Source organism: Sus scrofa, chromosome 1 (genome assembly GCF_000003025.6).
Source record: "Sus scrofa isolate TJ Tabasco breed Duroc chromosome 1, Sscrofa11.1, whole genome shotgun sequence".
NCBI lineage: Eukaryota > Metazoa > Chordata > Mammalia > Artiodactyla > Suidae > Sus > Sus scrofa.
Window position 1 is genome coordinate 171,475,058 of NC_010443.5, and position 25,815 is coordinate 171,500,872.

Here is a 25,815-nt window from a genome sequence, read left to right on the forward strand (position 1 = left end):
TCAGCCATAAAACAGAACGGCATAACGCCATTTGCAGCAACATAGATGGAACTAGAGACTCTCATACTGAGTGAAATGAGTCAGAAAGAGAAAGACAAATACCATATGATATCACTTATAACTGGAATCTAATATACAACACAAATGAACTTTCCCCCAGAAAAGAAAATCATGAGCATAGTGAATAGACTTGTGGCCACCCCGGGGGGAGAGGGGAGGGATCGGGACCTTGGGGTTATTGGATACAACTTGGAATGGATTTACAAGGAGATCCTGCTGAGTAGCATTGAGAACTTTGTCTTGATACTTATATTGCAACAGAACAAACAGTGGGGGAAAAAAATGTATACATGTAAGAGGAACTTGGTCCCCATGCTGTATAGCGGAAAAACATTAAATAATAAAACAAGAAAGAAAAAATAACTAAGGAACAGCCCAATGGAAGATATGCATGGGGCAAGCAATAGCAAAAGGGATGTGGAGCTTTCATACCTTCTCCAAGCATGCCATACTCCCAGTACCTCCTTATGTTCATCACCCTAGAAGCTCTCTCTGAACCCAGTCCTTTGGGTCTTTAATGGAGGCTTTAGTACGTAGGTATGACTGATAAAATCACTGGCGACTGGTGATGAATTAATTCTCCATAATCTCCAATTCTTCTCCCTTCTCAGCAAGCCAGGGGGAAGGAGCTGGAGCAGGGCACTGAGAGTTCCAAATCGCTAATCACCTGGTTGATTCTCCTGGCAACTAGCCCATCCTTTGCTTACCTGGGGGATTTCTAAAAGTCACCTCACATAAGAAATTCCAAGGGTTTTAGGACCAGGAGAGTTTTCTGTGCCATATAGGAGAGGAAGACCAAATATATATTTATTATACATCACAGCATCACAAAGGGTGAGTAAAATTTTATCAAGATTGTTACAAATAAAAGAAATGAAAAACATGTCTGGTAATGAACACTGCTAGTGTAAAGGCATGACGGCTCCAAGTGTCCACTTTTCTGTTATTTATTAACTGACCAATGTTGATGATACTGAGGGCTGCAAGGCATTAAACTTTCCACTTAACATCTATAACCTTAGGAAAAAATTTCTAATTTAGGGAAGAGTGGTTGGATGTGTATTTATATTTCATTCTGCAGTAAGGAGCATTGCTTTTAAGTCTCTGTGCAGGCCTTCTTAATTTTTCTTAATGAATTCAGATCATTTGAACCAAATTAAAGACACTCACTTTTATTCAATAAAGAGTTGGATTGCCTAAGAGTTTTCTTTTTTCTTATTTGCTTCTCCCAAATGTCTTCCCATTTCCATGACTCCAAATCTTTGCAGTAACCTGGTGGACTTTTTTTTTCTTTCTACCATGTCATAATGTTTTGGAGCAACTGAAGGAGAGATTCACAAAACAATCTTGTGCACTAGTAATTCTGAAATTAGATAGAAATAAATGAGAAATTAGTAATTTAGAAAAATACATTTAAAGAATTAAAATTACTCATCCCTGAACCATCAGAGAATTCTTCTGTAACTACTGGGAAACTTCTTACACTTTACCTATCTTTGGCATGTATGTTTTAGAAGTAATTTGCATCAGCAAAAGCTAGGGATTTTACAGATGACTGATGCCTGTGAAAATGAGATTTCTCCCCTGAACTTGCTTTAATTAAAATGCTGTAAGTAAGGGAACATTTTAATGTGCCAATCTCCATGTTTGCTTAGTGCTGGCTTTCTAGAAATATGGCTTTAGTTTGCATATCAAAGAGCTGTGGTGCACAGGTTCTGCACTGTTTATACGCTGGCTATTTAACACTCCAGGTAATTTCTTATTGAATTGTATTGTGTAAACAATGGCCAAAATACATGAGGTCTTTTGTTAATTACACACCTTTTGTTTTTGTTTTGTTGCCTCATTTTTGATATTATGTGGCATACTTAAGTTGGTAATAATAAACTTCTATACCAGGGAACTTTAGGATGAATATAGCTTGGACTTGAAGATGCAGAAAAGCTGTATTTGAAATCACTCTTCCTCTTTTTTCACAGAAATGAGAACTATGATAAGCAGAATGTCCTCTTCCTCATAGTATCAGAATAATTTAACCAAGAGAGAATAATTTTATCACTTTGTGGTAATTACTTGCAAACAAAACTAACATTGTGTAGTCTACCCACATGTAGTCTTAGCTCATTATATATATAAGTATGTATACCTTTTATTGGCAAAAATCTATATTCATATCCATCACAATAAAATTATAACTATATATGTTATATATGCTAAATATATATGCCAATATATATTAATATATATTTTAATATACATGTTAAATATGTTATATATTTTATAATATAAATTTTAAAATTATTATATTGAGATCAACCACTGATCTCAAATAATTTCATAAAGAGTAGCTTAAATTTCCTGAAATATGAAAATAAAGAGATACAAATATGTCTGTAGCACTATGAGCTTCAGTTTCTGTTTTTCATTTCTATAATTAGAGAGAGATTTCCACAGAATATCTGTGCACATTATTGTTTAAAAGGCAGGTAATTTTTATCTGTCTCTAGGACTGTTATAAATGCATCGGTATGCTAGTTTTTGGAACCCACAGAATGAACCTTTGAGGTAGGTATTTTAATTATTTTTATTTTGAAAATAAGAAAAACGAGACACTTACTAGTTATGTAACTTCTCTATGGACATGATCAATCAGTAGTTAAGCCAAGATATGAATCCAGGCAGACTGGCTCCAGAGCCTCTTATTGCCTTAATCTTATGATTCATGAATCAATTTTTTTTCTATTTATGTATTTATTTATTTTTCTACCCCCACAAATAAATAAATATCAGAGATATCGGAGGCAGGAAATCCTCAAGAGTTCATGCTCTTTGTCATCCTGCTCTAGTGCCTGTCAGATCTGAGAGTGAAATGTAGGCTATAATGGGAAAGGTCACAATTAGAATGGGAACAGAGCCTGCACTGTGTGGAGTGGAGCACCTGCAGGCAGATTCTTCCCTCCCTTCCTCTTTCTCTCTCTCTGTATTTATCGTACAATAGAAAACACAAGAGATATGCATACTCTTTCCATATATATATGCAAATATGTGTGTATATGAATAATTATATTGTGAATAATAGCACAGGTCAATTAATTTCATCTTTATGAAACTGCAGAGATGTTCTGCTTCTCATTTTCTAGGTTTTCTTTGTACTTTTATTAGCTGTATATGCATTCCTAAACCATATAGTTTAATTTTGATTGTTTTAAACTTTATGTGGATAGATTTATTATTTTACTATGTGTATGATTTAAAAATTTTTATTTTAGTTATAATTTATATATATGTATATTCAATTTTTATAAGCTTAGAATTTTTATGCTGTTTTCATTCAGGGTTGAATCAGGATTCTATTATATATTCAAAATTGATAGAACAAAATTCCACTTTATTTGATCTAGAAAGCATAAATAGTACAATCTATGTTTCTTAAATATTTCAAAAGAATTTGTGCGTTGAATATTACAGGAAACAGTTCAATAAAATTATTATTATTATTTTTTTTTGTCTTTTTGCTATTTCTTTGGGTCACTCCCGCGGCATATGGAGGTTCCCAGGCTAGGGGTCGAATCGGAGCTATAGCCACTGGCCTACACCAGAGCCACAGCAGCGCGGGAACCGAGCCGCATCTGCAACCTACACCACAGCTCACAGCAACGCCAGATCATTAACCCACTGAGCAAGGGCAGGGAACGAACCCGCAACCTCATGGTTCCTAGTCAGATTCGTTAACCACTGCGCAACGACGGGAACTCCCAATAAAATTATTTACGTCTTTTTCTTTTGTTTGTATAGATTATTTTGTACCTAGATTTGATGTCAATCAGTTTCTATTTTTATAATGTTACCATTTGCTTTCATATTCATACAAAATTTTTAATACTAACATATAAAAATGTATTCATCTACTCCTTATTTGAGAATTACACGCTTTTTCTAGGGGTTGAATTGGAGCTACAGCTGCCAGCCTATGCCGCAGCCACAGCAACATCAGATCCGAGCCGCATCTGTGAACTACACCATAGCTCACAGCAATGCTGGATCCTTAACCCACTGAGAAAGGCCAGGGATCAAACCAGCAACCTCATGGTTCCTAGTCAGATTCATTTCCGCTGCGCCACAATGGGAACTCCATATTTTTCTTTCGTAATTTGCTATCTTGTGGCTGAAATATCTTCTGTTTTAAACTCTGAATTGTCTGTGATTCAGGTTTTAGATATATCATTTTAACAATATTTTATGCTCTTATTTAGCTGATTTTAGTTCCTTTTACTTTCCAAACTGAATATTACCATTTTGTTAATAATAATATCCTTTAAATTTATTGATAATATTGCTTAATAAGAAAGGTATGTAAGCTTTGATTAACTGGTGAACAAATTTATATTACTTTAAAACAGAACTGTCTTATTTTAGAGGAGTAATGCTCTTGATCAATATGACCAATATATAAATCATGAAGATTTTTGTGGCTTTCCAGAATACACTAAAATTTGCAATATAATATTAAAATTAAAACATTATTTGAAGAGATTATTTTAATATGAAACTAATTCTAAGCCATTTCTACCAAGTAATTCTCTTTCTCTTTTCACAATGTCGAAAACCTAGAATGAACAGGAAATCTGATATTACAAATAATTTTATACTTGATCTGTTTATTAACTTATTACCAAAATTACCTCTTTTCAGAACTATTTTTTATTTTAAAAAGTATGTATTTATCTTCAGGGAAAAAGTTAACCTCTAATGCATTTTAAAATAAGGGGAAAAGGGCCTCTGTCTTATAAAATATTATAGAATTCTACTTAAAATGCTCTTAACTGACAAGAGTATCAGAGGACATATATTTTTCTCAAATGTTTAATAACATGACATCAGGAAGAGTAAGATAAGCAACTATAAACTGTGTTTTATAAGTTCTGCTTAGTGGGCACATTCTATCAAAAGAAATGCAAAGCAGGTGTTCCCTGGTGGCCTACTAGTTAAGCATCTGATGTCAGAACTGCTGTGATGTGAGTTCTGTCCCTGGCCCAGGATTTCTCCATGGCACAGGTGTGGCCAAAAAAAAAAAGTAAAAACCAAACTCAAAACATCCTTTTATTTTATTTTCTGTCATAGGATTTGTTAAGTGATGCAGGAAAAGTGGATTTGCTTTCACTCTGGGCCATTTGGTGAGCAAGTTAGCAAGTCAAAGTCCCTATGATACAATGACTATCTTTTAAGGTATGTATTTCATTAGCAATATTCTTATTAAATATATTCTCTGGTTCTCTTTAAGAACATGGAATAAAATTCATTTGTTGAGTAAACATTTAGTCAATACAAAGTATGTGCTTGACTTTGAGTCAAGAAAGGAGATAAAAAAAAGTTAATACATTTGAATCAAATTTATGAGTGAAGAGTTTTTTAAATATGATGACAAGACTTGGAACAATAGTGGAACAACAAATGTATAAATGAGAATAGAATAGAAAAGAATAAAAATAAATAAATAGAACAGAAATTTATGTTTATTCTTTGTAGGGAAGACTTTCTATTTTTACATTTTAATTGTTTATTTTAGATGGAAAATAAAGGCAGGAATTTTCCAAGGCATCATGTTTTAAAGGCTTAACTGTCATTACTATTAAAGAACTTAATTTCATAAAATCTTCTCACAAATATAGAACCATTAAGACATTAAATGCATAGACTATTTTGCATCTTAAACCTTTACAGAAAATGAAATATTTATATTCAGTATTAATAATTAATGACATACAATTTTCTAAAAATTAGCAATGATGAGTTACAAGTTTAAAAGATGATTTTAGAGCATTATTTTTTTAAAATTTAATATTTTATTCTTTAATTTTTTAAAAAGAAAAGTTACTACTTTTTTGTTTGTTTGTTTTTGGTGTGGAGTAACTTGATGTGGGATCTCAGTTCCTGGAACAGGAATTGAACCCAGGCTGCAGTGGTGAAAGCACCAGATCCTTATGACTAGGCTGCCAGGGAACTCCCAGAAAAAGTACTGCTTTTATTGTAAATACTTTTTAAAAATGAGTGTAATAAGCATATAACACAGCCTATAATTCCAATATTAAGAATGTACATTAGTGTGTTAGTGTTTATGGAAGAAAGAGAGAGATTTGAATTTGTTAATTCACAACCTAGGAGGTACAATAGTAGTGAGAATACTAGATTATGTCTGGAAACTAAGGAGAGAAGAGATTAAAATATAAGAACTTTAATAAGTTTTTCATCTATTTGAGATACATGGGATAAAATTAGTAAAGAATGAACAAGAGGGAGTTCCCGTCGTGGCACAGTGATTAACGAATCCGACTAGGAACCATGAGGTTGCGGGTTCGTTCCCTGCCCTTGCTCAGTGGGTTAACGATCTGGCGTTGCTGTGAGCTGTGGTGTAGGTTGCAGATGCGGCTAGGATCCCGCGTTGCTGTGGCTCTGGTGTAGGCTGGCGGCTACAGCTCCGACTGGACCCCTAGCCTGGGAACCTCCCATATGCCGCAAGAGCGGCCCAAGAAATGGCAAAAAGACAAAAAGACAAAAAAAAAAAAAAAAAAGGATGAACAAGAGTGATTAAAATTTATACTGACCAATGAACAAGGCCTTGAGAAAAATATGTGCAAAGGTAATTCTGTATCATTGAAACACCATGCTTAAAAGGACAAAGATTGACACAGAAATTACCATTTGAAGGTGTTTAATTGCTGTTATCAGGACAAATTGTGAAGGACTTGAAATGCACTGAGAGATTATTATCTTCCTCCTTGTTTATCTGATTCTACAGGGGCTTTGCACCTTTCATTGTCATTGAGGTATTTTACAACTCTGTAAATTGTAGATAACCTGAAGCAGTGAAGATTATTTTATCTATTCATGTGTAAATTGTGTAGCCAATGCAATTGCTTATTATCTTGTGGATAGAAAAAGTTTTTAACAGTTTCTACTTTTTTTTTTCAAATTTATTTCAGCATTTCTTATTTAATTATATAATTATACTGGTTGTAAGTTCTTACTTACAGGCCCCCTTATTAATTAATGAGTAACAAAATATTTGTCATGTGAGCCATTTAGATTCCTGTGAGAGTTACAGAATTGTTATAGCTGTGTTGTCTTTCCAGTTCTTGTCGGAGCACAGCGAAGAATTGAAGAGGCGGTGTGTTAGAAAGCAAGTTCATCAAAGTGAAAGTGTTACAGCAAGTATATTAAAGTGAAAGTACACTCTAAGAGGGAGGGCAGGCCACCCCAAGAGTAGGGACTGACCCTGCTTTACAATTGGGTTTCCCTTTATATCCCCATTTTGCAGACTGAAGACCTGATTTTTCCCAGCTCAGGCTCATTGTACATGCATGAGGGCTGAGTGTTGATTAGTCTCTGCATGGGGCATATTCGATCTTCTTATTGGTCTCAGGCAGGATACCTCATCTGCACCAGGGACAGCCTGGTTATGGGAAAGATCCTCCCCACTCCCACCCAGAGTCCCTTTACAAGCTTGCTTGTTTTCTTATTGTTTAACTGCAGGCATCCTGTTTTCAGTGATACTTAATGGCTTGTTCAGTCTCACCCAGGTCTGGCTCCCTATCCTATCCTATCCTACGTAACAGTGTTACCTCCTTTAAAAAAAATCCTTTAATATTTTGGGATATCATTTATTGAGATGCCTAGTGGATCCACTTGAAGCTAGGTAATCCATCTTGCTGGAGAAAAGTACTACATGTGCTGCTTAAGCTCACTACTTTTCTACTTTTCTTGGCTTCCACAGGTGTTTCAAGCACGAATAGAATTTTAGCTCTGCTGATTTGTTGTTTCTCTAGCACTTTTTACCTTCCTCTACTGATTTTGTTTTGTTTCTGTTCCTGCTTTGCTTACATCTGATAAGTGACTCCCCAGTTGTGACAAAATGATTGTGAATTTGGTTTTATCATCTGATCGTTTGGTGATCTGTGAATGGACCAATACATTTATAGAGATCCATTCTCTGTTGGATTAGAGATAGCAGTGAATTTTGTTTATTAGCTTGTCATTATTTGTTTTTTGTATGTCTATTTTCAGCACATCAACCCACTGGAAAGAAGAATTACTCATGATATTAGCATTGATGAATTTGACCTGTGGCCAAAACTATATAATTTGTACTATCTTGGTGTCTATATGTCTGTGATTCAGAAAAGCCTTTCTGTCCCATTATGTGATTATATAATATTGTCCTATTTACAGAGAATATTAATAAATTAGATTATAAAGGGATAATTTTCTGGCTGGCTAACAGAAAAATACTCTTAAAAATATCAGAAAATAAGGAAATTCAACATATAATACTTTAAATATATACACACACACATATATATATATATATATATTTTTTTTTTTTTGTCTTTTTGCCATTTCTTAGGCCACTCCCGCGGCATAGGGAGGTTCCCAGGCTAGGGGTTGAATCGGAGCCATAGCCACTGGCCTACGCCAGAGCCACAGCAACGCAGGTTCCAAGCCGCATCTGCAACCTACACCACAGCTCACAGCAACGCCGGATCCTTAACCCACTGAGCAAGGCCAGCGACCAAACCGGCAACCTCATGGTTCTTAGTCGGATTCGTTAACCACTGTGCCACGACGGGAACTCCAAATATGTTTTTAATTTTATTTTTATTAGAGTAGAATTGATTTAGAGTGTAGTATCAATTTCTGCTGTACAGTATAGTGACCCAGTCATACATCTATGTATACATTCTTCTTCTCATACTATCTTCCATCATGTTCTACCCCAAGAGATTGGATATAGTTCCCTGTGCTATACAGTAGGATCTCTGCTCATCCATTCTAAATGTAATAGTTTTCATCTATCACCCCCAAATTCCCCATTCATCCTCCTGGTTCCTCCACCCTCCCTGTTGGCAACCACAAGTTTCTTCTCTATGTCCATGAGTCTGTTTCTGTATGCAAATAGGTTTATTTGTGTCATACTTTAGATTCCACATATAAGTGATATCAAATGGTATTTCTCTTTCTGGCTTACTTCACTTAGTATGAGAATCTCTAATTGCATCCATGTTGCTGCAAATGGCATTATTTCATTCTTTTTATGGCTAAGTAGTATTCAGTTTTTTATATGTACTACATCTTAAACCATACATCTGTCAGTGGACATTTAGGTTGTTTCCATGTCTTGGCTATTGTGAATAGTGCTGAAATGAACATAGGGGTGCATGTATCTTTTTTAATATGCCCAGGAGTGGGATTGCTGGATCATATATATTTAGTTTTCTGAGGAGCCTCCATTACTGTTTTCCATAGTGGTTGTACCAATTTACATTCACTGTTGGTGGGAATATAAATATATTTGAAAAATTATTCTTACAGAAACTCTAAATTGTTCTAAGAATTTAAGTATATATGATTTTAGGTAAATCTGAAGTAAATAAGACTAGTTATTTTAGCTTAATAAAAATGTTTATGTCTCTCTGATTTATCAATGTTAATTATAATACAAGTTAAAAAGTTGAAACATTACATTTTATTCTACTTTAATTTACTGTTCCAAAACATGTAGAAGTTTGTTAATGAAATAGCTAAAATAAATGCCTGTTCAAATAAATAAAATAATTATTTTGACAACTTTTTTATTTCAAGGTAACTATGTTTTAGAGTATATCAGATTGAAGATAATTTTAAAGATCTTTGGGCAACTTAAATCTTTGAACTGATATGGAGTGATTATTATTGATAGTCATCAGATTCCTATATATATATATATATATATACTAGTTAATACATAATAATGACATTAATTACAAGCATAATTTTAAAGTTATATAATTCCTTCACATATTTATATAATATAGGGGATCTTTAACTTTTATTCATGTCAATGAATATTATCTTTTACCACTTTAAGAGCCGCACATGGAAGTTTTAGGCAATATAAAGTTATTTTGTGTATATTTATGAATTCTACTAAACAACCAAAGTGCCTGGAATGATGAAAGATCCAATTTATCCAACCCTTAGTTTTATCTGTGAAATAAAATTTACTCATTGGATTAAAAGTTATAAGCTATTTTTAGTGGTTGATAGTCTGCTGGGAATAATAATGAGAGAAAAATACAACTATTAATGTGGAATTAAACTACTCTTTAATTTTTAAGAAAAAAAGTAGTTTTTTCTTAAGGCTTGGTTTTCTATGCCTTGTTTTTTAGTTTTAGTTTTTGTTTTTTTGTTCTTAAAAACCTTTTAAAACTCTTAATTATTGAGAATTGAGGACCCCAAAGAATTTTTGTTGTTGTTTTCCTTAATATGAGTGTGGATTTTATCTACTTATATTTACTATATTAAAAATGAAAGCTGAGAAATGTTTAAATGTACTTATTTGTAGATTCACTTAGAGATAGGAATAATTAACACATTGCATGTCCACAGGATGAGCATCACATTATTAATATAAATTTAATTTTGCTCTCACAGATCCCTTGAGGTCTGTGATCAAATAGTGTCAGATTTCTCCAGAATGTGAAAAGCTTGGTAATGAAGGACAAACCATGGAAAGGGATACTTTGCTTTTGTTTATAATACCTGAGTCTGAAAAGAAACTGTGAAATATGTTCAAATATTAGCAATTTTTCTTTATTCCCATGAGCTTGTTTCCTTGGTTCATTTACTGATGTCTTTGCTTATAATAGGTGGAAGAGTTCCTATGTCCTCTTAGAATAATATTCTGTGCTTTACGTTGATAGTATTTCAGCATTAATTATTTCATGAGAAAAAATCGAAGAACCAATGTTTCCTCACTTATGAAAGAGCTGAGATTCTTTACAATCAGCTTATTTTCTGTATTTGTCACTTAAAGGGATTATCAAGTATTATTTCCCAGTCACTCATGAGTCATCTTTTGAGATTTTTGATTTCTGCCTATCTAAATGGTAATCTTAATTTTGAAAAGAAAAAAAAACAAAAACAAAAACCTACAGAACTTTCAGGATAACTTTTATATGTAAAATTATCCTTGAAATATTTCTCTGTGGGGTCTCTGGAAAAATGACAATTTTTCCCAACTTAGAAAAGGAGGTTATCAGAAATAATTAGATTTGCTGGATTATTTGTATAGAAAGAGTTGTTAAGTAAGGAGAATGGCACTGACATCCCAAATTTATTTGAATAGGTAAAATGTTGTTAATATGCATATTTCAGATATTACTGTTATTAATATGCATATTTCAGAATTTCAGGTGGAAAGTTTCTAGAAGTTTGCTAGTGCTCTTACTGTCCATACTATGATTTCATCTTCAAGGAAAATATTGATTAAGATTTGATATTATAATTATGCTGAGTTTTCCTTTACTTATTAGAGCACTGGCAACAGAGCTCAGGCAGTTTGCCTATAAATAATCAGTCCCAATTAGATGAGACCAACCTGATTTGTGGCCAAAAAAAAAAAAAATCTATTTGAGATTATTATAATCACAGGGAGGAGTTTGTGCTCTAAAGAAAAAAAAATTGTTAAGATTTTGAAACAAAGGAAAAAAATTCCTGACTTGGTTTCTACTGATTCCAAGGAGGCTATGTACTTTACTTTATTTGAGGGCTATTCCATTGTCAGTTGTTTTATTAGCTGAACTATTACCAGTTATAGACAACTGACGGTAATGTAAATTCTTTCTTCCTCACTGGAGTCAAGATTTTTTGTTATTGTCTTTTTAAAATTCTCTGAAGTTGGGGTGGTTTCAGAGGACAAAAAAAGCACTATATGTAAGAAAGCTGTGAGACAGCACATGTATTAAACATTATTGGAATAGCAAGAAGGAGAAAATTAAACTCAGAGTATAAAGATTAGAGACAAACTATTCAAGACTGTGAAACAGTCTTAGGTGACTTATTGAGTTCACTTCAAATGTCTTTGAATATTTTATCTCTTTATGATTAACATGAATCATTGTAGAACAGCTCTGCAAATTTATCTCATTAATATTCAGGAATAACTACACTAACATATTGTTTGCTCTTCTGTGTTTTTACACATGTATGGGTTTGCGTTTATAATACCAGGAGTAATTTTTTAGTCAGAAAATAGTTAATACAAGGTACTAGATAATTCTGACTGCCAATGCTTGCATATTTCCTTTCTGCCCACTGAAAGTCAGTATTGTTGTCCAAGTGGTCAGTTTTTCTGGCTTCTCTTCACCTTTCACTTTGCATTATCATGGCTTAACATCTCCTTTCCAACACAGCACTAATATGGGCATCCCTTTTGGTAACTAACCCCTAGCCTGGCCTTAAGTCTTGTTTAAGGAGATTGTTAATGATTGCATCTTCTCTGAGTTCAGAGCAACACTGATTTGCTCACTAAGTATTTGTGGAATTAATAAAACTGTTTCATGCTCCTGCATCTTGCTTGCAGACACAGTAGCAGCAAGGCACTTTTATCTTCCCTAATCTCTCTTTCTCGTCCAACATGCCCTTTGTCATTAGAGCCTATCAGCTCACAGGGTAGAGAGACAAAGCTTGTGCAACCACAAAATTGGAAGTGTCTGAGAGCGTTTTCTAAATCATCTAATTATTTTTGCTCCAAAATATCTTGCTGACTTCTTGGACTTTGTTGATAGTTGTTTTCTTTTTTTTAATAATGTGATTTTTGAATATACGAATGATTTTAATAATAAATGATTGATCTTCCTCTTATCTACCCTAATGATATATATTCCTTACCATCCTTACCTTAAGAATGAGGTTTGTGAGTCCCAAGGAAGGACAGGAGGCCTGCTTCTTGATTACAGGAATTGCAGGTCTTGTGATGATTTGCAGAGTATGGCAGGATAGATGAATGTTTGTTCATTGTGTCTGGGTCTTTTTGGACATAGAGGCCGTTAAGAATTATATCAAACTTTATGCAATGTTTGAAACAATTCTTTTCTATCTAATTAAATGCACAAAGTCTCAAAGAAATCTATATAATTTATGATTTCTTTTTTCTTGACTTTTTATTACAACTTTGTTACAAAATATGATTTGGCAGAAGTTCTGGCATTGTTTCAGAAAAAAGGATCAGAGCATTAAGATTTGTTTTTGTGGTAAATAAAAGTTGGAACTGAAAGAAGAATCCTAAAAAAAATTTCATCCTCCAGGGATAGTTTTCTCAGCTAAGGGATCAAGGAACATTGATGCATAACAGCAGGGATTGTAATTTTACTTTTTCTTTTTTTTCTTTTCTTTTCTTTTCTTTTCTTTTTTAGGGCCACAGGCACTGCACATGGAAGTTACCTGCCTAGGGTTTGAATAGGAGCTACAGATGCTGACCTACACCACAGCCACAGCAATGCCAGATCCTAATCACGTCTGTGATCCTCACCACAACTCCCAGCAACGCCGGATCCTCAACCCACTGAGTGGGGCCAGATATTGAACCCGAATGCTTATGTATACTAGTCAGGTTTGTTTCTGCTGAGCCACAACGAGAAGTACAGTTTTTTTCAATTTGTTTAATCTATACCACTTTCCACATCCCTCCCGATTACTTTGAATCATGTCCAATGAATCATCACTTTAGTTGAACATATTTAGTGGGTAACCCTAATAATATTCACTTTTAAAAAACAATCACAACATCACTATAAATCTAAAAAATTAATGCTACTTTTAATGCCTTCAAATATTAAATTTTCATGTTTCTTTATATTTTTAAGTATTTAAAAATATGGTCAAAACTACATGAAATGAAATCTACCATTTTAAACATTTTACAGTGTTTGGTTCAGGGTTTTTCTGTGGCACAGTGGGTTAAGAATCAACTGCAGTGGCTCTCCAGATTGCTGCAGAGGTGTGGCTTCAATCCTTGGTCTGGCACAGTGTGTTAAAGGATCTGGTGTTGCCACAGCAACAACCTACACAGCTCTGATTCAGTCCCTGGCCCAGGAACTTCCATATGCTGCTAGTGCAGCCATAAAAAAATATAATATAATATAGTATAATATAATATAATATGATATAATATAATGCAAACTTTCAGTGATAAGAAAAAAAGGGCATATATAAGAATAGCTTTTATTACCCTTTACTACTTTCCTTTTCTCTCATGGAAAACATTTAAACACATCTATGCTTCATTTTTCTATTTGTAATATAATATATTTAGTAATATGCTATATATTGTCTTATTTTTTTCACTGAAGTACATTGTGAAGGACATTGCATAGAATTATAAAAATATATAACTCAGCTGGAAAATGAATCTGCATAGAAAGGTTTTTGAGGAAGTAATATACTTGAAATTGGTCTTTAGACCTGAAAATCGTGCAGGGGAAAAATGGAAGGTCAAGGGCTAGGAATCTGGAAATCAATTAGAAAGTTACTAAATTTGTCTAGATAAAAAGATAAATTTAAATGCATAGAAATGGCTATAAATGAAAAGCATGAAGTCAGAGTAGATAGTTTTGGAAACTCAGATGTAGGTAGTAAAAGAGGGACATCACCTAAAATAATTTCAAGTTTGCAAAACAAGATAACTGAAAGAATTATAGTGAAATGAAGATGAGTGAGAAATGCATCAAACAGTCTAATTGCAATGTATATATTATACATTCAACATGGAACTTCAAATCTGTTTTATTTAGTGATTCATCAACCATGTTGTCTAGTGGTTTGTGAAAATGAAAGATAATACTGGAGGAAACTTTAGACCTAGAGACATAATAATTCATTTTATTTACATAGCAGGAAAGATCAGTACAAGAGACTGAAGAGAATGACAATGAAAAGAATTTAGGGGAGTTCTCATTGTGGCTCAGCAGTTATGAACCAGACTAGTATTCATGAGGTTGCAGGTTTGGTGCCTGGCTCTCTCAGTGTTTTAAGCATCTGGTTGGTGTGGTGTAGGTCACAGGTGCAACTCAGATCTGGCATTGCTGTGGCTGTGGCATAGGCCGGCAGCTGCAGCTCCAATTTGACCCCAAGCCTGGGAATTTCCATATGCTGCAGGTGTGGCCCTAAAAAGAAAAAAAAAATTTAGAGCCTCTTTTAAAATTTGTACTTCTACTATAAAGCATGAAGAGATAGAAATGTGAGAAAGAAAGGAAAAACTGACAGAAAACATTATCGAATGCAAATATGGACAAAGAAGGAAAAAGTATTGAATGATTAAAATACATTTTGATCAAAATTTGAAGGTAATTAATAATAAATTAATTTGAGTAACCAATTGATATTAGTAGTGTTCATATCCATATGGTAGAAAAATCAGAATACATATTCTAATTATTGATGTGAACATAGAATTTACTTGTCAGTTAAATAATCTTTATCTTTAATGAACTTAAAATCTGTGATGCTATGGAACATATTTTACAGTGAATATCTCATTTTAATTTTGTTCTAAATGAGCTTTATATGGATGACAAGTTGTGCCTTTCCACATATGAAAAAACTTGGTAATATATATCATAATAATTGGAGAAAGCTAATATGAAAGAGAAGGAACATTAACTAAATGTTGCGAGACATGTTTTTATAATATTTTCTTAGCCTCTTTGCTGAAAACTCCATCTTGTCCTTCCTTACTTTGTTCCGTCTTCCTGCTTAAGAAACAGTCACGGTGATGGTAAATGACTTAAGCTTAAGAACAAAGACCTAAAGGCATGGGTTATTCGCGGGGTCAGCTGAATGAGGACATTGGTCTAGGCACACCGGACCTGTGCAGATTGGCACATCATTTGCACAAGCATGATATGTCCTCTAAAGAATAAGAGAAAGAGGAACCTCATGGCCAAGTGGTTTATGAGTGGTCATTAGCAGAATATGCATTAGCAAAGAGAACCAAGGTGCAAACCTAGGCACACAGGGTTTCAGCAAATAGGCATGCCTTTTGCGGAAGCACAGTGAGGATTCTCTGAAATTCTATGCAGAGATAGCTAACTCAAATGCTAATGCTTCTTAAATGCCTAAAGTTTAGAGTAAAAGTTTAACCATCTACCAGCTAAGTGACTTTTAAAATAATAAAAGAACTTATCCTATATCCTGCCCCTACAACCCCTTTTTCAAGTTTTCACTTGACATAATCCTCAAGAACACAATAAAAGCAGTGTGGTTTCTTGAGGCAGGGCTCTTGGTCCCTGAGACCTTGAGTCCCCAGTTCCTGCCTTTACTTAAGATAAATGTCTCTGTGTCTTGTTTTATGTTAACTTTTTCCTTAAGTTCCACAGCACCCGTTCTTCAGCCCCATCCTGCTGAGCTGGTCTCGGCAACTAAAAGTTTTTTTTTAACCTGTGTTCCACAGGGAGTCTAAAGTTGTGACTGAGTCAATTAGAAATTTGTTACCTTGACATAAAATGTGCAACAACTAAAAAGTACCTTTTAGGAGTTCCCGTCATGGCGCAGTGGTTAACGAATCCGACTAGGATCCATGAGGTTGCGGGTTCGGTCCCTGCCCTTGCTCAGTGGGTTAAGGATCCAGCGTTGCCGTGAGCTGTGGTGTAGGTTGCAGACGCGGCTCAGATCCCGTGTTGCTGTGGCTCTGGCGTAGGCCAGTGGCTACAGCTCCGATTCAACCCCTAGCCTGGGAACCTCCATATGCCGCGGGAGCAGCCCAAGAAATAGCAAAAAGACAAAAAAAAAAAAAAAAAGTACCTTTTAAGTATAAATGTTGCGTAGAAATTTTCAGTTAAATATATTACTAGTGTTTTCCTTAAATTTAATTCGAGAACTATAGTTTCTTGCAGGTTAGTATAATATGTCTAGAATAAATTACAGTTGTGTTACAAATATGTTCTGAGTATTTAACTTGATACTTTAAAATATTTTATTTTTATGCTAATATATTTATGATAATTCCATTTTATCAATAAAATAATAATGCCCGGGAGTTCCTGTTGTGGCGCAGTGGTTAACGAATCCAACTAGGAACGATGAGGTTGCAGGTTAGATCCCTGGCCTTGCTCAGTGGGTTAAGGATCTGGCATCGCCATGAGCTGTGGTGTAGGTTATAGATGCGGCTCGGATCCCGCGTTGCTGTGGCTCTGGCATAGGCCGATGGCTACAGCTCCGATTAGACCCCTAGCCTGGGAACCTCCATATGCAGCAGAAGTGGCCCTAGAAAAGTCAAAAAGACAAAAAAAATTAAAAATAAAATAATAATGCCCTATCATAATTTAAGTGTAGTATATCTTTATGTCCAGGACATTAAATACATTTCTATGACTGAGTCAATTAGAAATTTGTTACCTTGACATAAAATGTACAACAACTAAAAAGTACCTTTTAGGCTAAAATAACTTTCTAATTTACTATCTTTAATTCCTCATGTTTCATTTTAATAACTATTTCATAATTAGAATGAATGTTTTCTAGAGCATTGAGAATATTTTACCCAAATGATTTTTCCTTATATGTCTTTGTTCTAATTATGAGGTTTGTTCCAGTGAATGCTATATTTTAAAATTTGTAGTTCTATTATAAAGCATGAAAATCGCAAAACCCTTATTTGTTAAAATAAAGGAATGGTATTATAAAAAAGGTTGAATTAACTATGTATTTCACATTAGTTGCATCTGTTTTATTTAAGTATCCACTCACTAATTCAAAATTTTCAGTGTAAACTAAAGTTGTTAAATGAAAAATACTCAGTAGCCTTTCTTAATGAAGGAAAAATAAGTAGTTGGTGAGGCTTAAAAATATAATGTAGAAAAATGAAGCAGAACTAGTAGCTTGGAGAGCCAAAAAGTCCCTGGGCTGATAGCCAGTATGAGACGAGTAAACCAGTCTCTTTGCAGATTTGTTAGGTTGTTTGTATAATATTCACTGTATTGAAGCTGAATCTCTAAAAGAAGGAGTAAAATTTTCTCATACATCTGCTGATGCACTAAAACTGAATAAGTTTTAATTTCTAAAAGTCAAATAAAGTGTATCTAGATTAGGAGTAAATTGTCAGAAACAAAGAAACATGCATGAATATTACATAGAACCAATAAGAAATATATATTTTTTTCATAGATTTTAAAATAAGTGTTCATGAAATGCCTAATAAAACAGGTCTCCCCAAATCAGACCATAATAGAATAATAGAATAAAAATATGCTATATGGTTGCATTAGAATCTTAGTCACATTGGTAGTTTCTTTGTATTTCTATTTCCTTATATTCAAAATTAAGTAAATAATATCTGCTTCTACTATTCTGCAATGTGTTTGTCAACAATTAATGAGATATATAATCAGAAATAATGTTAGAGAATAATGTCTGTATACAAAAATAGTTATTATGACTCATAATGGATTGAAGACTAGTATGATTGAAATGGGTTAAAAAACAATATAAAGAACAATAACATTTTGATATTAGTCATAAATTAAGAATTTAATCTACTTTCATTTTTTTATTATGACATTGTGACTTATATGCTATAAATGGGCATTCTTATGCAATTACACAATAAAAAAAGACTTTGGTATTATAAATAATGAAACTGGTTGTCAAACAGTTTCATCCATCACTAATTATTTTCTCAGTAACTCATTTTATTTGCTCCAATATAAAACACACAAAACTATTTTAAATTAAGGTTGGAGCATCTCCCCCAAGTTATGTGTTGTTGAACTCCTGCCCCATTGATGATTTAAGGTCAAATAATTTTAATATTTTTCCTACAGTAGCCCCCATTTAGAAATTTTCTATGTATGATACTTCATATGAAAGGTCGGAGATTCTCTCTATATTAAAAATTCTTTTGAAAATATTGTTTAAACAGAATATATAAAAGTATTTTACACACAGAACCTCTATAAATGTTTCAAGAACTAATTCTTTGAATATAATTTAGAAAACATTCAAGTAGAAAATCACCCATGTTTTTAATTATCTTCTTAATGTGTATGCCAAAACTATATAAAATTTTTGGTAAATTCTAGCTAGGACTTTCCTGTACTTCAGAATGAACTTAGACCATCTCCCTTGCAGTGCTTTCCAAAAACACATGTTCTTTCTTACTCTGTCATTTCCATTGTTCTAATTATCTTTTCAAGATTTTTTTTTATAGTCATTGACCTCAACTGGCCAATTATTAATATTTTATGCAATTTGTTCTAGTGGCTCTCCTCTCAATTGCATATATCTAGTTCCAGAAAATTCATCTCTCAACTAGTCAGTTCAAAATTTTATTGTATACCACATAAGCTTATGTGAATATTTTATATTCTAATTTTATCATAATGAGTAGAAATATTTATCTATATTGTAAATTCTCAAAACACTAATACATATTTGCTTTTTGATTTTGCTTTCCTGATATGTGTACTGAATAAATATCCATAAGGAACTTAAAGCATTTTAGGAAAAAGAGACATTATAAGCAGTAATACCTGAGATAAAACACCTCACCTGTAGACTGTCAGGAAATATATTATGATCTATAATGTATTTATAAAAGATACATATTATGATTTATAATGTATTTATAAAAGACACATTTTCTCCATAAAATTTACCTACTAATATTTATTTATTTATTTATTTATTTATTTATTTATTTTTGTCTTTTTTTTGTTGTTGTTGTTGTTGTTGCTATTTCTTGGGCCGCTCCCGCGGCATATGGAGGTTCCCAGGCTAGGGGTCGAATCGGAGCTGTAGCCACTGGCCTACGCCAGAACCACAGCAACGCGGGATCCGAGCCGCGTCTGCAACCTACACCACAGCTCACGGCAACGCCGGATTGTTAACCCACTGAGCAAGGGCAGGGACCGAACCCGCAACCTCATGGTTCCTAGTCGGATTCGTTAACCACTGCGCCACGACGGGAACTCCCCCTACTAATATTTATAAAAATATACTTCAACAGATAAAACTTTCTCATGACCAGGACATCTTACAATCGAAGACAATCATAATGTGAGGGTGGAAAAGGTTCTAATATAAATGAACAAAGGGAAAGGAATACTACAGTAAGAAATACTCTGAAATATAAATTTCATTTAAAATCTAGTATTTTCAATATATGAAAAAGTAAATTTCACTTACAGTGCTTAACATAGTGATTGGTTATTTTAAATTTAAAACTTTTTATTATCTCTAGTTATATTTTTAATATTCCCCAAATTATAACAATTTTAAATATATGCACACACAAATTGGGGGGGGGTACCTATGATAGTAGATCCTCCAGTTTGAAGGAAATTTCCCTTCAAATATTTCTTTGTAGATGTACTTTTTCCATTTATCTTAAAACTCCCAGTGGTAAAATTTTCACATGCTTCAGCTACCAATATAGTTACTGAAAAAGATGTGTAAAACATTTATCCTTAATGGGCTATGGATGGTACATTGATCTTAAAGTCTCTGAGGAAAACATATAATGAGGTTCATGTAATTTAATTGGTTCTAAAGTTGAAATCAGAATGTATAATCCATGTTTTTAATAAATGCTATGTGAATTTGAGTTTTAAAAGAAACTTATTTTATCTTTTAAAAATTTATTCTACTGAGCAACATACTCTTTTTCTTTTCCCCTTTCTCTCTCTGAACTTAAACTGCTGCTTCTCATGGAAGAATATTAAACTGTATGAAATTATATTGCACAGTTGCCCCTCAGTATCTGCAGGGGTTTAGTTTCAGGACCTCTCATGGATACCAAAAAACTAGCTCAAGTCTCTTATATAAAATGTCATAATATATGCAAATAAACTATGCATATTAACTCATATACTTTAAATCATCTCAGTTTGCCTTTTGGAACATTCTGAAATTTAAGAAAAAATTCATCCACGGTTGAATCTACAGTTGCACAACCTGCAGATACAGAAGGCTGACTGTGTTATGTTAAACTATTATGAACTCTATATTATATATATTTTTGTTTTCAATACTGAGAAAAATTTGCAGTTGATTTATCAGATTTTTTCTAATAATAAATGGTACTTAAATATAAAATAACAAAAATTCAGAGAATTTGTCATATAAATAAAATATACTTGATAAATCTCTTAAGCATAAACAATAAAAATATGTAAACTTTTGTTTATGAAGCCAAGTGTATGTAATCAATTTGGCTAGAAAGATCAGACGCTAGAATAATGAAGTATCTTTTAATTTTGGCATTGCTATCAGCAGTATACCATAAAGAAAACCTCGTGCCTCTGATATTACTAATCATTTTTAAAAGAAGAGACCAATTCCTCAGTAAGATAATTAGTGATAATCAATTACAGCAGCTATGGATGAGGTCCATCTTTTTCAATTAGAAATGTCATTCCAAAATAATTACTTATGAATTTTGGGTAATTTATTTTTGAAAGATGAGTAACAAAAGTAATTTTAGAAATATAAAAACCTTGACAAATATTTTTACATCAAAATAGCTTATTTAAAATTATACAAACATTCATATATAAAATTTTTTTTTTTTTTTTTTTTTTTTTTGCTTTTTAGGGCCACACCCACAGCATATGGAAGTTCCCAGGCTAGGGGTCGAATCAGAGCTAGAGTTGCCGGCCTCCACCACAGCCACAGTAAGGTGTGGACCAAGCCATGTCTATGACCTAGATCAGACCCTTTACCCACTGAACGAGGCCAGGGATCAAACCCGCATCCTCATGGATCCTAGCTGGGTTCATTAACTGCCGAGCAGTGAGGGGAACTCCTGTATACAGAATTCTTTTTTTTTTTGCTGGTTGAAAATAGTTTCTTTCTTTTTTTTTTTTTTTTATTTTCCCACTGTACAGCAAGGGGGTCAGGTTACAGAATTCTTAATTATTCATGAAAGATAATCACTGACATGTTCTTTAGAATCCACTAGATTCTTACTGACTCAGCTTTGGGAAACATCATTCATTTTTCTAGTTCTCTCTCTATATATATAGTCACTAATCTTAAATAACTCACTACATAGTGGGAGAGCCAGGCTTTGCAATACACATGTGAATGCCGTGAATGAATGAAACATTAGAGGAACATTTAAATTATAGGAAATAATTAAGACTGGTTGGGAACCAGGACATTGTTACAACTTTGTAAAGTTTTCTGACCTTAAAGTAGAATTTCATTTCTAGAAAAAGGATTAAACCTAAAGGATATATATTTTCCTTTGATGAATAATGACTGTAATGGCCTTAACATTCCCCTCAGCTTGACAAAACTTTAGACAATCTTCTTTCTGACTCTAGAACCATGGTTCCACTTTTTCTAGATCCTTAGTTTAGAAAACTTTCAATTGTAAATTCTTTCTCTGCCCTTAGAAACTTTAACTCCTTTTATTTATATTATTTATTTTTTTGTTTGCTTTTACCAGGTGTTTGCCATGTGGAAGTTTCTGGGCCAAGGATCAAATCTGTTCCACAGCAGGGACTCAGGCCACTGCAGTGACAACACCAGATCCTTAACTTGCTGCACCACAAAAGAACTCTTAAGAGATTTAACTCTTTTAAAAAGCTTCTTGCCAGTTTTATAATCCAGGACTGTCTTTTTCAAGACCCTAGGGCCATCCCTTTGAAATGTAATCCTCAAGGAAAATAGTGCTCTATGTTTCAGGCTCTGTGGAAGAATAGAAACCTAGCTTCAAGGCAGCCTAGCCTTACTCTATGCTGTAAAACTATCTCCTTCTTCAGGTACCTATCCTGAAGATTGGAGTTTTAGGATAAATTTTTTATTGCTGTTAATAATAATTTTTATTATTATTTCAGTACTACTGAGCCAATATAAAAGTTCATCTAGATCAAAATTTTTCTGGATTGTGTTTGATTATTTTGTGAGTGGAATTAATCAAATGTAGGATATAAGTAACTTACTAAGTCCTCCACTATTTTAATGTTATGGTAACATAATTCATAATATTTTCAGATCTCCATAATATAACCTGTTTCTTCCCCCTATTATATTATCTTAAGAGACAGAAAACAAAATATGAATCAAGACTAAAATGGGTTACAAATCAAGAACATTTTAAGAAAAAAAGAAATATCTTTTCATTCCAGTTAGTATAGCATTAAGAAGCTACTTTGTTGAAGCAGACTGCATATTTTTTAATATTCTGAAATAGGAATAATAATACACCCTAAGAAATCTGAAGAGTATATGATTTACAATATAAGTACTTTAGGGAAAGCATAAAATATTAAATATTATTACTATTCTTAATTCTTCAAACACAATGTCTTCCTAATTTATTAATGAAATGATATATCATTATAATGATTTTGTTTTTAACATTGCCTCACAAAATATGAATGTCTTTGCTTTCATTTGGGTGACTATTCAAATGCTCAGGCACAACTACTCCAAGATGAATGACCAAGCAGGGATCTGATTCCATTTTTGGATCTTTACCTGCTAACAACTTTTGAACATCATCCCTCCCCCCTCCTTCCCCTACATCTGGGCAAGCTAATAAGAGAGCCTCAGTGCTCTCTCTTTTGACATTATAGGAAATTCAAACCACAAGAGCTCCCACCTCACTCCTACCCCACCTCCAACCATAGTAAAACACCCTGAGCCAGTCTCCTTTGTTGGCTCTCTTTTCTGACACCTGAGAGCCCTGCCCTGTGTGGTGTCATCACTCTCAACATCTGAACCAAATATTAGTAAAAGCTCCCCCCTGCTTTTTCAGGGTGACCTAACAGGTCTTGACTCAAGCAGGACAAAATCTACTGAGGAAGACAACACAACAGCTATATGGTTGGTAAATAACCAGAAAATTTATTGTTTTTCCTCTTCCATTACCTGGATCTCATATAATGTTTAAAAAGTAGTTTACACAATACCCAATGTCACTTTTAATATGTTATGTAGAAGTAAATATGTTGCAATAAAGTAAACTAAGAATGAAAAGTTCTGTACAGCTTAGGAAATATGAAGATGTTATTTTCTACAAATTTCAATTATAGAATATACTAAAATATGAATGTATACATATACCCTAATTTATTTAAATAACTTTAAACTGATGTTAAATGTTTCTTAAAAAATTACTTCAAACAATACATATCTAATAATCAAACTTTCATTTACAGATTGATTTCCTTCACATGCTATTATGTGTTTTTATCTTCATAATGCAAAATAAGTTACGATTATTTCTTTTATATATCTCTGGCTGTAAGAAAATTTACTATATGTAATGGCCTCTTTTTTATGGAAATATTCCTTTCTGAGATTTATGGAATGATAATAATAGTTACTAGGATACAATGTTCTTTTACAAAACTTTCAGTATCTTTGAAAAAGCCAACATCTTTATCTGTTTAAGTATTGAAATAATAATTTGGTCCCTTTACACTTAAAAAGCTGTAAATTGCTGCTCTCAGAATATTTTTGGACTTTTTTATAGATAGAATATGTCTTTATGTCTTAAAAATTTCTTCTTATGAAAATGTTACTTGCAGCCTGTATTAGATAACAAGGTTTGGAATAATAAACCATTCAAGTTGAGTAATAAGTGTCTAGAAAGATGTGTGTACTCTAGGGGAAAGGATTTTTAACTTAAATGACTTTCTTTTAAATATTATATTTCAATGTCACTCATATATAACATTTTAAATATTATAAATTTTTGTTGTTGTTGTTTTAAAAGACAGATACAGAAAATCAAGAGTTGGAAAGTTTATTTGAAAAAATTCTTAAACTTCAAAGGACAAAACAATATGTGTTTTGACCTTGCTGGGGAAAAATCTTCCTTTTAATGTTTTTACTTTAAGAAAGTTCAGAATTCTTAAAATCTCTATGAATAGATAGCTTCTAGTTCTGGTATCACTGCACCATTTTCAAAACTTAAGTTATAGAAATATTCTGTGTTCTCATCCCAAGCAGCAGAAAGACAGATCGGTATAATAGTTTAAAAAAGAAGATTTGAAGTTCTTTTACATGTTTGTTTAGCAGATGGCAGTTGTTATAGACAAAATTTTTGTGTCCCCTTCAAATTTATATTTTAAAACCCTACAATCTGACTTAATAGCAATTGCCAGAGGCCAGCTCCAGCGGCCAGGGAGTATACTTTCCCAAAGAAGATGGACGGCATCGGCGAATGTACAAATACGGAGACAGCCTCTTTGTCCCTTCTTTCAGGGCGCTGGACTGCTCAAACTTTACTGGCAACAGTGGTTGATTATATAGACAGTTTTTCACTACAGATTACATCACAGTGTTAAAAGTACATTGGTTAACTATTATGTGGTATAGCAGCTATGCATCCTGTTTTAAGATCTCTATCTTAACTAAACTTAGTGAGTACTTTGAAGAGGCCATAAAACACAAGAATTTGGCATTCACAAATCTTGTTTGTAGACTGGTGCTTATCTTCAAAGTGTTATGTCAGGGAGATAGTGTAAGTAAATATAAACCAACTTAACTAAACTAGCTATCACTTAAAAGCTTTTAAAATCAAGGACAAAACTCACAGCTAGGTTTCTTGGATAATATATGTCTAACTTTTATGAATCTCATTAAAATCCTACTCCAAAATTTACTATATAACTAGTTAATAGATAAACACTATGTTTTAACTAAGTTGGATTTAAATAGGGGGAAGTCCTTCAGGATGAAATTCTTATTATATTATTGTTATAACTTTGTTAAATCACAAATCACCACAGGAAAATAAGAATGGAAAATAAGAATAATAAGTAAATAATCAGGAAAGACTGAGGAAAACTGAATAACAAATAAAACAACAGGAAAGACTAGGTCACCCGAGAAACAATCCATGTTCTCCAGTGCAAACATGGAAAATTTTTTCCCAGGAAAGCCCCAATTCTTTCCCATAAACATCAAAATGAGAGCCATATAACCTGA